This window comes from Dendrobium catenatum, unplaced genomic scaffold (genome assembly GCF_001605985.2).
Source record: "Dendrobium catenatum unplaced genomic scaffold, ASM160598v2 original_scaffold_253648, whole genome shotgun sequence".
Taxonomy (NCBI): domain Eukaryota; kingdom Viridiplantae; phylum Streptophyta; class Magnoliopsida; order Asparagales; family Orchidaceae; genus Dendrobium; species Dendrobium catenatum.
Genome location: NW_021572047.1, coordinates 34,435 through 48,490, shown reverse-complemented (window position 1 = coordinate 48,490; position 14,056 = coordinate 34,435). Strand labels below are relative to the sequence as shown.

General features: G+C 32.7%; 1 protein-coding gene and 1 non-coding gene across 10 annotated transcripts in view; both read right to left on the bottom strand.

The window, feature by feature from the left end:
* The window catches only part of LOC110114366 (putative protein FAR1-RELATED SEQUENCE 10), a 28,131-nt gene that overhangs the window by 7,205 nt on the left and 6,870 nt on the right, over window positions 1–14,056 (bottom strand). The window contains exon 3 of one of the 9 annotated variants that reach the window (XM_028692662.1): window positions 5,452–5,539. The exons of 7 other annotated variants lie outside the window; for them this stretch is intronic. The gene's annotated coding sequence lies outside the window, so the exon portion shown is untranslated. The remainder of the gene's footprint in view (window positions 1–5,451; window positions 5,540–14,056) is intronic. One more of the 9 variants, XM_028692663.1, reaches the window with a different exon arrangement.
* On the bottom strand, window positions 4,511–4,616 carry LOC114579015. The gene has a single exon (XR_003699897.1). It is a non-coding gene; the product is annotated as a small nucleolar RNA R71 (small nucleolar RNA).

Sequence of the window (14,056 nt, the reverse complement as noted above, 5' to 3'; positions counted from 1 at the left end):
TGTAATAACAATCTTGCAGCTTATGTTCTACCTGGCTATAATGCAATAAGATCAAAATTATTGAAAAGGAAAAGAGCACATATTGAGACATTACTACAACCAACGAAAGGAGTGTGAAAAAAAAAGTGTTAGTTTGATGTGTGATGATTGGACTGATCCTCAAAGAAGAGCACTTATTAATTATATGATAGTTATAGTACCCAATGTTTATTAAAGCTGTGAATTGTGAAGGATACAAGGATAAATATTTCATTGCCAATTTAATTAAAGAAGTGATAGTCATGATTGTCCCTTCAAATGTTGTCCAGTTTATTACAGATAATGCACCGATGTGTAAAACTGTAGGATTATTGGTGGAGCAAACTTATTCTCATATATTCTAGACTCCAAGTGTTATGCACACTATAAATCTTTCTCTGAAAATATTTGTACAACGAAGAATACAGAGGCTAATAAAATCATCTATGTTGAATGTCATTGGATAACAGTAGTTGCAGATGGGGTTGTTCTGATCAAAAATTTCATCATGAGCCATTCAATGAGACTATTAATGTTTAATAATTTCTCACATTTGAGAATATTAGTTGTTGCTGAAACTCAATTTGCCTCTATAATAATCATGTTGAGAAGATTCAAACAAATAAAAAATGCTCTTCAATCTATAAAGATTAGTGAGAAGTGGTCTTGTTATCGAGAATATGACGTTGGGAGGGCAAGGTATGTGAAAGAAAATATCTTAAATGATTGTGGTGGGATGATATGGATTACATTTTAGCTTTCATTGATCCAATTTATGATATGTTGAGAGAGACTAACACAAATAAATTATGCCTACATTTGATTTATGAGATGTGGGACTCTATGTTAGCTAAAGAGAATGAAATTACATACAGACATGAAAGAAAGTCACATGAGAAAGACTCAAGTTTTTGGAGTATTGTATATACCATCTTGAGGATAGGTGAGCAAAAACAACACACATCTGCATTGTTTGGCTTATTCATTAAATCTAAGGTACATTCGCATTCATCTTTTAAACTAATTTTAAAATTTCTTGGTAAATGAATAAATAATTTTATATGTTTTGTATTATTTGAAGGTATTCATGTAAATAATGACTTCAAGAAGACCCTCAACGTGTCTCACCACAAAAAGATTTAGAAGTTTCAAATATGAGAAAAATATGCTTGAAATGATATTTCCCAAATAAGGATAGAAGAAAGATTAATATAGAACTTGCAAATTTTTTTGGATATTTAGAGAATTTTGGTGATCAAAAATCTTTGGTTGATAGATGAAGGATGGATCCAAAAATGTGGTGGTGGATTCATGGAGCTTCAGCACCGCTTCTTCAAACAATAATAATAAAACTTCTTGGCCAAGTATCATCATCTTCTTGTTGTGAGAGAAATTGGAGCACATACTCATTTATTCAATCAATGAAGAGAAATAAAATAACTCCACAACGAGCGGAAGATTTAGTTTATATGCATACAAATCTTCATCTTCTATCAAGGAAAACCCCACTTTATATGACAGGTGATAACAAGATGTGGGATGTTGCTGAAGATAGATTCAAGTGCCTTAATGATATGGGATTATTGGAGGTTGCAAATCTTTATCTAGATGAACCAGAGTTGGAAGCAATGATATTCAATAATGATGATATTGAAGGCCAAAGACCAACCTCTGAATCTAATTCTATCATTCCCTCTATTGAGTAGTTGAACCTTCATGTTGTACTAAATGATTTTTGCATCTATTTTTTGTCGTTGTAATAGACATTTTGCACTAAACATTTTTATTTTATAAGTTAAAAAAGTTATCTTTACATTGATTTATTATTGTTTGTCATTTCTAATATGATGTCAGCTTAATTTCTAATTTTTTATATTATATTAAAAAAATTATTACGTTGTGTCCGCGCCGCACCCATGATCTATATTTTTAAAAAATGGTGTCCCGTGTCCGTGTTGTATCGTGACCGTGTCGCCGTGTCTGTGTCGTTGCATCATAGCTAGCTATTCATAAATGCTGGATGGCTCCCTAGCTGAAAGAGCATCTATGTTGTGATTGGCATTGTCATTGTAGTTGAGATAGGTGCAGTGCTAACACTTGCGAGCAAAGTGACAAATCTTAGCAAATCTAACATTAGATGGGTGTAGAGGTTAGTTTCTCCTCCTTGGCTATAATGAGAATGTTGCGACCTCTCTAACATGCTAAGTGGCCACAATTGTGACAGAGTTTGTGCCACAGCTGTGGGTGGCAAATGAGTCCTATGTGATTATCAAAGGGCTAGGTGAATTAGAGAGCTTAAACTGTTTTTGTAGCTATATTGATTTCTTCACTATATAATAATGAGTAGAGTTCCTCTTAGCTGATGGGATGCAGTTATGTGCATTTTGCACTCTTAAATACTTGATAAATTAGAAGAAGATAATAGCATTGATAAGATCATAAGATAATTTTTTTTATTTCAAATTAATATATTATGTTATTTTGTGTTTGTTATGTGTTGTGTAGGAAAATAGAGAATAATTATGAAAATTGGACTAGTGCCGCAACGCCACATCTTCAACACCATAGTGTAGATCTTAACAAAATTCTACTGGAGCGCTTAGCACCAAAAATGCTACCCGGTCAATGTCGTGGGGCCAAATCACTCAGTGTCGTAGCAGGAGTCAGTTGGACCTGTGAACCGAGTGACTACTGCTGAACTGATGAGGCTGATTAGCAATGTCGCAACGCCATCAAGTTAGTGCCACTGCGCAATCAAGTTAGAACCACAATGCTCGTTCAGTTAACTTTTAAAATTATAAATAGTAGCTTTAAACTCTTTTTAAAGGGTTGGCACATTATGAATTCATTGAATGTAAATGTTTGTGAGTGTATGGGCTGTCTTGGTGAGAGTGCAACTTGTGCTCTTGTATCTAGAGTTTTGTATTGGAGTGGAACAAAGTGGAGAAGTGCTAAGGGGTTATAATTCAAATTATGGGTCATTTCTAAACTTAGTTTTATTTATTTATCTTGTTATCTTGTGCTGGTCATTTTATATTTTGTTTAGTATTCATTGAAATAAAATATTTTTTGTGTTTGTTATGTGTATCATCGCCTCCATGTGTTTAAACAAATTCTCTAAATCTATAATGATTTGAAAGGTATGCATTGCTTAGAGTAGATTTATATTTTTTATATATACATGTTATTTTTATTTTCTCTATGCTTGGTTGATTTATGTATTGGCCTTACATAAATTCAAAATATAAAGTAATCTTAAGCATCGACAGATGGACTAGAAGAATAATTAGAATTTAGAACGTAGTCCAGCCATGCATAGACATATGGCGTTTAGAGTTTGGGATCTTCATGTTATTTTTATTTTATCTATGCTTGGTTGATTTAAGTCTAATAGCACATTTGCTCTAATCCATAGCAACATTAAATAGTAAACTCTCTAAAACAATCATGTCATATGTTCAAAATTTTCTAAAACAAGTAATTTCATTTATGCAAAATGAAGCTCTTTACTTTTAACCTATATAGCCTTTTTAAATCATTCAACTAGATAAATTTAATAGTCTAGAAGGCAAGAGTAAAGTGAACGTCGAATAAATTTTAGACGATTCCTCAAGGGATCGACACTCTTTTTTCATCATTATATTACTTGATAGGTTATGCGCACTTGTGTTAAAATAGAACTTACACCGTAGACAAATTAACCTTCCATTACAAATTGAATTATGTGTGTATGCTTAAGAATGAAATTCTACATTCGCATAAGCTAGATAGTAACTGCAACACTGTCCTGCCATGTTTAGGGCATCATTACTCAGGAAATCACAACAAGACAAATTATTATCCAGCTTTGGATTTTATATTGATCAATCCATTGCTTTTTTAATCTAGTAATGTTTTATTTTTATTTTACTTGCTTAAATTGTCACTTGTTTGATATTTGTTTGGTTGTTCATGTTTAGTGTTTTATATTTTCTATTATGTGTCTTAGTGTTGCATGCATAATATTAAACAATCGATAAAATTTAATTTGGATGCTCAAATTGAAAAAACTTCATGAAAAATTAGAAATTTTTAAAAATTAGAAAAGGAGTGAAAAATGGCTTAAACTTCATGAAAATGACCAACCTACTATACAGCTTAGGAAATAAGTCAACGCATGGTTGAAGGTATTCAACAAAATATCAATAGACCTGTCATAAAAGCTAATAATTTTGAATTGAAATCTTTCATAATTCAAATGGTTCAAAACTTGTAGTTTGTGGGACATCTCCACAAGACCCTAATATACACAAAGCTAGTTACCTAGAGATTTGTGTAACCTTCAATTATAATGATATTAGTTATGATGCTATTAGACTTAAATTATTTTTCATTTTCTATTAAAAATAAAGCTAAATTTTGGTTAAATTCATTGCCCCCAGGATTAACAACAACTTGGAACAAACTTGCACATAAATTATTAATCAAATACTTCTCGCCTTCTAAAAGTATCAAACTTAGAAATGAGATCACATCATTTACCCAGTAAAAAGGTGAATCTATCTATGAATCGTGGGAAAGATTAAGAAGAAGCTTAGGGAAAGCTTTCATCATGCTTTTTAAATGGTTAATAATTCAAACTTTTTATAATGACCTAATATGTTCCTTTAGTTCTCTAATGTCAAAGGCCTTTAACAAGGCCTATTCTTGATTGAAAAAATGACTACAAACATTTTTAATGGCCTTCAGAACGAATCAACCCTAGAAAAGTAGCTACCATTTATGAATTTGATGCTTTATCAATATTGACTATTCAAGTAACTGCTATTTCTAGAAAATTAGATAACCTTGAAATTAATTCACATCAAAATTCACCTGTGAGCTTAGAAAAAATATGTGGAATTTCTAATGACCTCGAATGTCTGGAGTAGAATCAATTAATGCAATTAATAACAAAACCAAAAATACCTACTCCAATGCTTATAATCTATGTTGGACAAATCATACAAACTCTAATTGGATTAATAATCAAAATAATAACACTAATTTGAACTCTAATCAACCAAATCAAGTACGACACTGGAATCCCCAACCTCAAAATTTGTTAACCAAAAGTTTAATTCCCGCGAATTTAACTCCAATAACTAACTTAAGGATAAAAAAGCCTTCATTACCAGAATTAATTTTGCAAATGGGCATGTATTTGAAAGTTAACCTGCTTTCATTAAGAATGTTGAAAATCAATTAGGACAGCAAGTTGGATCTTTAACTAATAGACCCAAAGAAATTTTACCTAATAATATTGAAATTAAACCTGAAAAAAGATAAAAAATGGTACAAAATAATTCAATTGAGTGGGAAAGATTTAGAAAATGTGACTAGAAGAAAGGCTCAATCTGAGGAGAAGGCCACGATAAAAGAACAAGTAGAAGTAGCAAGTAGAAGTAGCCAGACCTAAGGAACCACCTCAACATGTAAAAGAAGTAGATAAACCTATAGGAAGCATAGTTGAAAGGCCACACCACAATTTCCCCAAAGATTCCTGAAACAGAATTTGTATAAGTAGTTTTCAAGGATTTTGAAAATCATTAAAACTTTGACTATTAACATTCCATTTACATAAACCTTATAATAAATGGCCACATAAGCTAAGTACATGAAAGATATCCTTAGAATAAAAAGTAAATTAAGAGCTTTTGAGACCGTAGCGATAACTAAGGAATGTAGTGCAATTCTGCCCATAAAAGCTTAACGACCCTAATAGTTTTACCATTCCTATGGATATAGGGGATCAATTATGTGGTAGAACACTATGTGATATAGGAGCCCATACCAATTTAATGCCCTTGATCATATTCAGAAAACTTGATCCAGGAGAAAAGCCCAACCTACCACTGTTACCCTTCAATAGCAAACTATTCATTTAACTCTCATAAGGAGATAATATAAGATATGCTAGCCAAGATAGATAAGCTATGATGCACAGACACTTCTGTTCAAAAAGCCGTGCAGTGCCCGAGACACATATCCGACATAATACACATCTGACACACCTCTAACATGTGTCAGATAGGCTAAAAACGTGTCTGATTAAAAATATATTAAATACAAATTGGACACGCGTGTTTTAAATATTTCATGATTTTTAATATAACTTCTTATATTTAAAATTTTTATTTATCTTAAATATAAACTAAATTTCTTATTTTCTCTTCACAACACAAAATCAATCACCCGCACTCAATATCCATTCATCGAATATTCTCATTTTCATTTCTCTTTGGCTGGTTGCGACTTTGGTTTCACAAGTACCTGATGTCATCTCAACATTGATATTTGACTTCGTTACAACATCAATATTTCAAATCATCTAAATATCAAAGTTTGACATTGTCTTGACATTCATGCTCGATGCTAAGAATTTCTACACACACAACTTGATAGCTCATCTTTATCCAACACGACGACCAACGCTCATTCAATATCGATGATAAATGCCCACTTGACATCAACGTCCAATACTTACTACATAACATCAATGTCCAACTCTTGATAACATTGTTAAGCCCGACACGGCATTAATACCCAACTCTCGACATCCTTATATTAATCATTTTAAACACAAATTCTAGTTAAATGACTTATTGTTTTTAATTTTTTTTTTAATTACACTTACTCGATTTTATACATTATTTTTAAAATACAAAAATTATAATACCATGTTTAACCCGTGTCTGTATCTTATACTTTCAATAATTGATGTGTTTTGTGTTCGTATCGTATTGTATCTGTATTGTCCTATCTGTGTACCATAGTAGATAAGTTTATCTTCCCTATGGATTTCATTGTCTTAGATATGGAAGAAGATAAGGACATGCTTATTGTTTTAGATAAACCTTTCCTAACTACCAGTAGGGCTCTGATAGATGTGCAAAGAGGAGAATTGACTATGAGCTACAAAATTAGAAAGTAACCTTCAATATCTCAAAGTTAATGAAGTTTTCTAATGACCAAAATGAGAGTTTTCATAAAGTAGACACAATTGATGATTATGTGTAAGATTCTTTGGAGGATTTGTTGTTAGATAGTTCTTTGGAGATTCCATTGTGTGATAAAGCTAGTGAAGAGGGAGGTAAACATTTTGTTCAATTGATTGGTGATGCTCTTAGGATTTTTAGGGATAGGTTTGAAGTGCTTAATACCTTATACCTAGGTAAACCTTTGAAACCTTCAATTCTAGAGGCACCTTTTTAGATCTAAAAGCCTTGCCTACCCATTTAAAGTATGCCTTTTATGAAAAGAATCAACTTTAAATGTTATCATATATGTTGAATTAGAAGAACAACAAAAGGATAAGTTGATTAGGTTTCTTAGTGAGTGTAAGAGAGCTTTTTGTTGAACCATAGCAAATGTTAAGGGAATATGATGTGAAACGTGTGTCGAAATCTCTGACGATGTCCTCATCAAAATTAGTCCATCATTATGTATACACAAAATTTTGATAGAGAAAATTCTTACCCTAAAGTCGATCCCCAATGAAGGCTGAAGCCTATTATGAAAGTATTGAAAATGAGATACTCAAGTAGTTATATGCAGGAATTATTTACCCTATCTTAAATAGTGCATGGGTTAGCCCGATTCATTGTGTTCTTAAGAAGGGTGGTTTGACTGTAATAGTTAATAAAAAGAACAAATTGATACCACAAGGGCAGTTATAGGCTGGAAAATTTATATAGACTATATAAAGTTGAAGAAAACAACAATGAATGACCATTTTTCTCTATCTTTTCTTGACCAGATGTTGGATAGATTAACAGGACATCCTCTTTATCACTTCCTAGATTATTATTCAGAATACCATCATATTTCTATAACACTAGAAGACCAGGATAAAACCACATTTACTAGTCCTTATGAGACTCTTTTCAAAGATGTATAATCTTAATATTTTTGTAATTAACTGAACATTGCATTGAGATTTTTCATCGACGATTTCTCTATATTTGGTACCACTTTTGATTCTCTCTTAGTACATTTTACTCTGGTTTTAAAAAGATGTGTTGAAATAAATTTGAAGCTAAATTGAGAGAAATGTCAATTTATGGTAATAAAATGTATTAGCCTAGGCCAAAAAAATTTTGAGAAGGGTTTAAAAATAGATAGAGCTAAAAGTCCAAGGGATTGAAAACCATTTTTAGGCCATGCTAGATTTTATAAAAGATTCATTAAGAATTTTTCTAAAATTTCAAAATAATTATGTCACATAAAAAAGATGTCCCTTTTTACTTTAATGAAGAATGCCTAAAAGCTTTTAACATTTTCAAACATCACTTAATCATAGTACATGATATTATTACACCTGATTGGATAAAATGTACTATTATTACACCTGATTGGATAATGTATTTTGAAATTATATGTGATGCTAGTGATTATGTTGTAAGTATTGTGTTAGGAAAAAGGAAAAAAAAATTCATCCCATTTATAATGACACCAAACCCCTAAACTCAGCTAAATTTAACTACACAAACACTATAGAAGAACTATTAGCCATAGTCCTTGTTTTTAACAAGTTTATATCTTATGTAATTGACACCTTTGTTCTAGTGCACACGCATTATTCTACTATTAATTTTTTTAAGACAAAGAAAGATCCTAAATTGGTGAGGTGAATTCTTTCGTTACAAAAATTTGATGCAGCATTTGTTTGTTGTGCATTTATCTGATATGCTGATATTATGAGCTACATTATTAGTGTGGTTATTCCTACTAACATATCTTATACTCAAAGGAATAAATTTATGCATGATGCTAAATTCTATTTTTGGTATGAGCCGCTCTTGTTTAGGTGTAAGAACCAAATCATTAGGAGATGTATCCCAAAAAAAGAAATAGAATCAATTGTTAGGCATTGTCATGATTCTGAGTATGAGGTCATTTCGAAGGTTTTAGAATTATTTCTAAGATCTTACACACTGAATTTTATTGGCCTACTATATTTAAGGATGTAAATGAATATGTAAAAAAATGTGATCATTGTCAGAGGATAAGTAATATAACCAAAAAAATGAATATCTCTTAGTATGATATTAGAAATCAAAATTTATTATATTTGAGGACTAGATTTTATGGGACAATTTGTGCAACCTTTTGAAAATAAATATAGTTTGATAGTAGTCAATTATGTCTCCAAGTGCATTGAAGGAATAGCAACTCCCAAAATAGATGCTCAGGCAATAAATAAATTTCTTAAGAAAAATATTTTTTTCTAAATTTGAAATACCTAAAGTGATTATTAGAGATGGGGGGAGTTTTGTAATAAAAGAATAGAGATATTATTCTTAAATATGATATTAAACATAGAATTTTAATTGTTTATCATCCCCAAACTAAAGGCCAGACTGAAATAAATAAGAGGGAGATTAAAAGAAATTTGAAAAAAAATTATAATTCTTAATAGGAAGGATTGGGCTTTGAAGTTAAATGATGCACTTTGGGTTATAGGTATGAATTTAAGACACATATTGGAATATCATCTTATAGATTATTTTTAAAAAAAGCATATCATTTACCTTTGAAACTAGAGAATAAAGCACTCTGAGCTGTGAAAGAATTAAATTATAATTTGAATAATGCTAAAGAGAGAAATGATGTAATTGGATGAATTTAGACATAAAGCTTATGAGAATACAAAAATATATAAGGAGCAAATTAAGAAATGGCATGATCGTAAGCTTATTAGGAAGGAATTTGAGCCTGAACAAGAAGTTTTGTTGTATAATTTAAAATTGAAGTTATTTTTAGAAAAATTAAAATCTAAGTAGTCAGGATCATTCACTATAGTTAAAGTTTACTCATATGGAGTGGTTGACAATTGAGACCATAAAACAACCCAGATTTTTAAAATCAATGGTCAAAAGTTGAAAACCTATTCAAGAGGAGATGTTGATCGCCTTAGAAGGTCTGTTGAGCTGACTCATCTTAAATAAGATTGTAACACAGTTTTCTTGAAGACTATAAACTTACAATTACTTGAGAGGCAACTGAATTGATTCTATGTTTGTTGATAGGTTGTGAGTGATTGGAGTTTTGTTTAGTTTAGAAATTCTGGTGGTTTATTTAGGTATAATTGTATCCATGTGTGTATATTCTAGCTGATTTTGGGAGTAAGAAATTTATTTGGAAAATTCAGCCTAATGTCGTAGTGCCATCCCCTAAAGCATCAACAACATACAACAACAACATCAAGCCTTTATCCCACTACGTGGGGTCGGCTACATGAATCCTTTTTCTCCATTGTGTCCTATTAAAAGTCAAATTCTTGTTTAAATCTAATAAAGAAAGGTCATTTCTAATATTTTCTAACCAAGTCTTTCTAGGTCTACCCCTACCTTTCTTAACACAAGTCAAATCTAATACCTCTACTCTCCTAACTGGGTCATCGGAAGGCCGCCTTTTTATGTGACCAAACCATCTAAGGAGACTCTCTCTAATCTTATCTTCTACTAGAGCTACTCCAACCTTTTCATGTATATGCTCATTTCATATCCTATCTCTAAGGGTAAAGCCACTCATCCACCTGAGCATCCTCATCTCTGCCACACTTAACTTAGATGCTTCTCTTTTAATGGCCAACATTCGGCACCATAAAGCATTGCAGGCCTCACTACCATCTTATAGAATTTTCCCTTAAGTTTGTGGGGTACATTTCTATCACATAATAAGCCCGATGCATTCCTCTACTTCAACAATCCAACTTGAATTCTGCTGATAATATCCCCATCTATTTCACCATCACTCTGAACAATAGATCCAAGATATTTAAAACGTATACTCTTATTAATGACTTGATCGCCCAAAGTCACAATCTCCTCACTAGGTCTATTACTACTAAAATTACACTTCATATATTCCGTTTTAGATCTACTCAAGCGAAAACCTTTAGACTCTAAGGTTGACCTCCATAATTCAAGTTTACCTTCAACTCCCTCTCTAATCTTATCAACAAGAAGAATATCATCAGCAAAAACCATACACCAAGGTACATCCTCTTGCAAATGTCTAGTGAGAACATCCATGACTAAAGCAAAAAGATATGGGCTTAAGGCTGATCCTTGATGTAACCCAACCGAAATAGGAAAATACTTGGTCAAACCACCTTGTGTTTGAACACAAGTAATAGCTCCTACATACATATCTTTAATGATTTGAATATAAGCATTATTAACTCCTTTCTTTTCAAGAACTCTCCATAGCACTTCTTTTCGAACTTTATCATATGCTTTTTCTAAATCAATAAATATCATATGCTAAAATCAACTACAATTTTTTTTTAATTTGATCGATTGAGCAAAAGGACTGGAGTAATCCAATGACGCAGCACCAACTCTCCCTTCGAAGCGTCATAGCGTGACCCCTTTAGCGACACAGCATTAAGCACTCCAATCATTTTACCGGATTGAGCAATGCAGTGCTTGACGAAATCTTAAATAGGGTAGATGGACTGCCGAGGCATCGGTCTCTTAGAGCATCACAGTTCTACCACATGTTAAGCATCATGGCGATCTGTCAATCAAAAAGCCTGCTATTCAAATTTCTAAGGGTAGCGTACCAGCGCCATCTATCCCCAACATCATTAAGCCTTTATCTAGGTTGACCCAAATTTACTGAGCATCGCAACACTACACAAGTTAGCATCGCAGCATTATCCATATTATAAAGGGGATTGAGGCTGAAACATAATGTTCATCTGCATTCTTGTTCCCTTGTGTTCTAGAAACTTGAAAAGTCATTTTTCTTAGATCCTCGATTTAGAATTCCTAGGTTAGAGATAGCCCCAAAGCTAACCATTGTTAGGAAGAGGGGAGGCTCCACCTCCTACGAAGCTTGTATGTCCGTAAGTGCGACAACCGACGAACAATTTAAAAACATGGTAGAAAGGTCCATCATTCCTGAGAGAGGATTCGATAATCATGAGAGGATTAACTAGGGTAAAATTATATATCACAATTGAGACTTCCTTGTCATGCAGCCTCGCCCTGCCAACATGTTATTGTCTAGGAATTCTTCTTCAACACAAAGTAGCACAAAAATGAGTGCATCTTCGTCTGAGGTAAGTGGGTTCCTTTCACTCCCATTGCCATTAACCAAATCTATCAAAACCCTAATTTCATATATGATTGGGACAAGTATTTAAATTTCGGCACCACTGCCATAGACTACGAGGAGATTATTAGGTTCCTTATTTGGAGGAATTTGAATGCCCAATGGAAGAGGAGAGAGGACAAAATAATTAATTTTTCTATTCCACCCTCACCAAAAAAATCGAAGGCTTGGCATTACTTCATATATGTTAAGTTAATGCCAAGCAAAAACATTAGTAAGGTAACCAAAGAACAGGCTATCTTAGGAGGCCAACTTAATATATGCTTAAAAGGTCAACTTCTATAGGGCTAGGACATCCCAGCTTAATGTGTGAACTTTGTGAACAAGTTGGGGTAGTAGGAGTTGTAACTCGAGCTTCCGAATTTATGATTTTGATGATAATAAATATTATTGATTGTATCTTTGTCTCCTAGTGGTTATACTGCATATTTGTTGTTGTGTACTAATATTTCAGGTACATCATGCATCAGCCAATGAAGATTCAAGGCTCAAGATTATGTAAAATAGGGCAGGCTGAAAGAGCCTGTAAAAATCATTAATGTATTTCTCTATTTCTTGAGTCAAATCCTGTAAGAGTGTATATTAGCATAATATGCACACACACTCAAAGGAATGAGGTAGTGAGAAAAAATCAGAAGAGAAATTCTTTGAACTAATCGTACTATATGATATGCATTGTATTATACGATCAGTTACTCAAAAATAATTATTAAATTGTCTAATTATGATAATTAATGCTATTTGAACTAATCGTACTATATGATCTTTATCGTATAGGATAATCAGTTAAAATCATGGATTTAACCGCCAATCATTATTTAAGAAATATTTTGAAATGAAAATTATGTACTAATCGTACTGTACGATGTTATCAAATCTTATTTAAATTAATCCTGTAATTAAAAACCAAATTTGAATTAATTTGTCCAGTGATATCGTACTGTGCGATTGTATAAATCGTATTGTACAACCTGATTCCTACAGGGGACGATAATTTATCGTCCCTGTATTATCGTCCCCAATCATGCAGGACAATAATCCAATTTGATTGTTTTAATCGTACTGGACGATTAGCTCAAATACCTAAAATGATCATAAAGCTTATTACTCTTCATACAGTACTAACAGGAATATATTGAACTAATAGTACTGTATGATATAAGATCGTACTGGACGATTAGAAATGACATAATTAAATTTCTTGGATTTCTTGAAGCCCTCTATTTAAGCTTTCTCATAAGACTTTGTAAGAGTCTTTTTGTCATTCATTAAGTTGTTCCTACTGAAAGCTTGAAGAGAGAGCCTTGAGCTAGGGAGAGAAAGGGTCGAGTTTAAGAGAGGGAGTAGATCCTTGTGGGTTTCAAGAGAGTGTGAGAGAGGTTCACACGATTGCTCCGGTGAACTTGCACCAGAGTTCCTCCATGTGTCAAAGGTTTTCTTGAGGGAAGTTTTGGGGAAGAAGATCTTTTTGGTGGCAAAGGACCCGGCTACTCCGCCGCACCGGGGAAGGTGAAAGTGATTACAATATTCTCTGCCTCACTAAGAGGGTGAAAATGATTCAAGGTTCTCTGCCTCACCAGGAGGGTGAAAAGTATTACAGTCCTCTGCCGCACTGGGTTGGTGGAAGAGATTTTGTAAGGGTTTCTCCACCTAGTTGTGGGGGCTAAAGGAGAGGGATTATAGTGACAGTGCAATACTCTGAGAAGAGGCCTCCGGTGAGTAGAAGTAAGTTATGGATTGACCAAAACACTATAAATTTCTGGTGTGTTTGTTCTAATTTCTTATTTTACACATTTTACTTTTCCGCACTTTTTAATTTGCTAAGATTTCATGATAGATTTATTTCTATAATAATTGTATATTGTAAATCTGTGGTTATTAATACGTTGTGTTG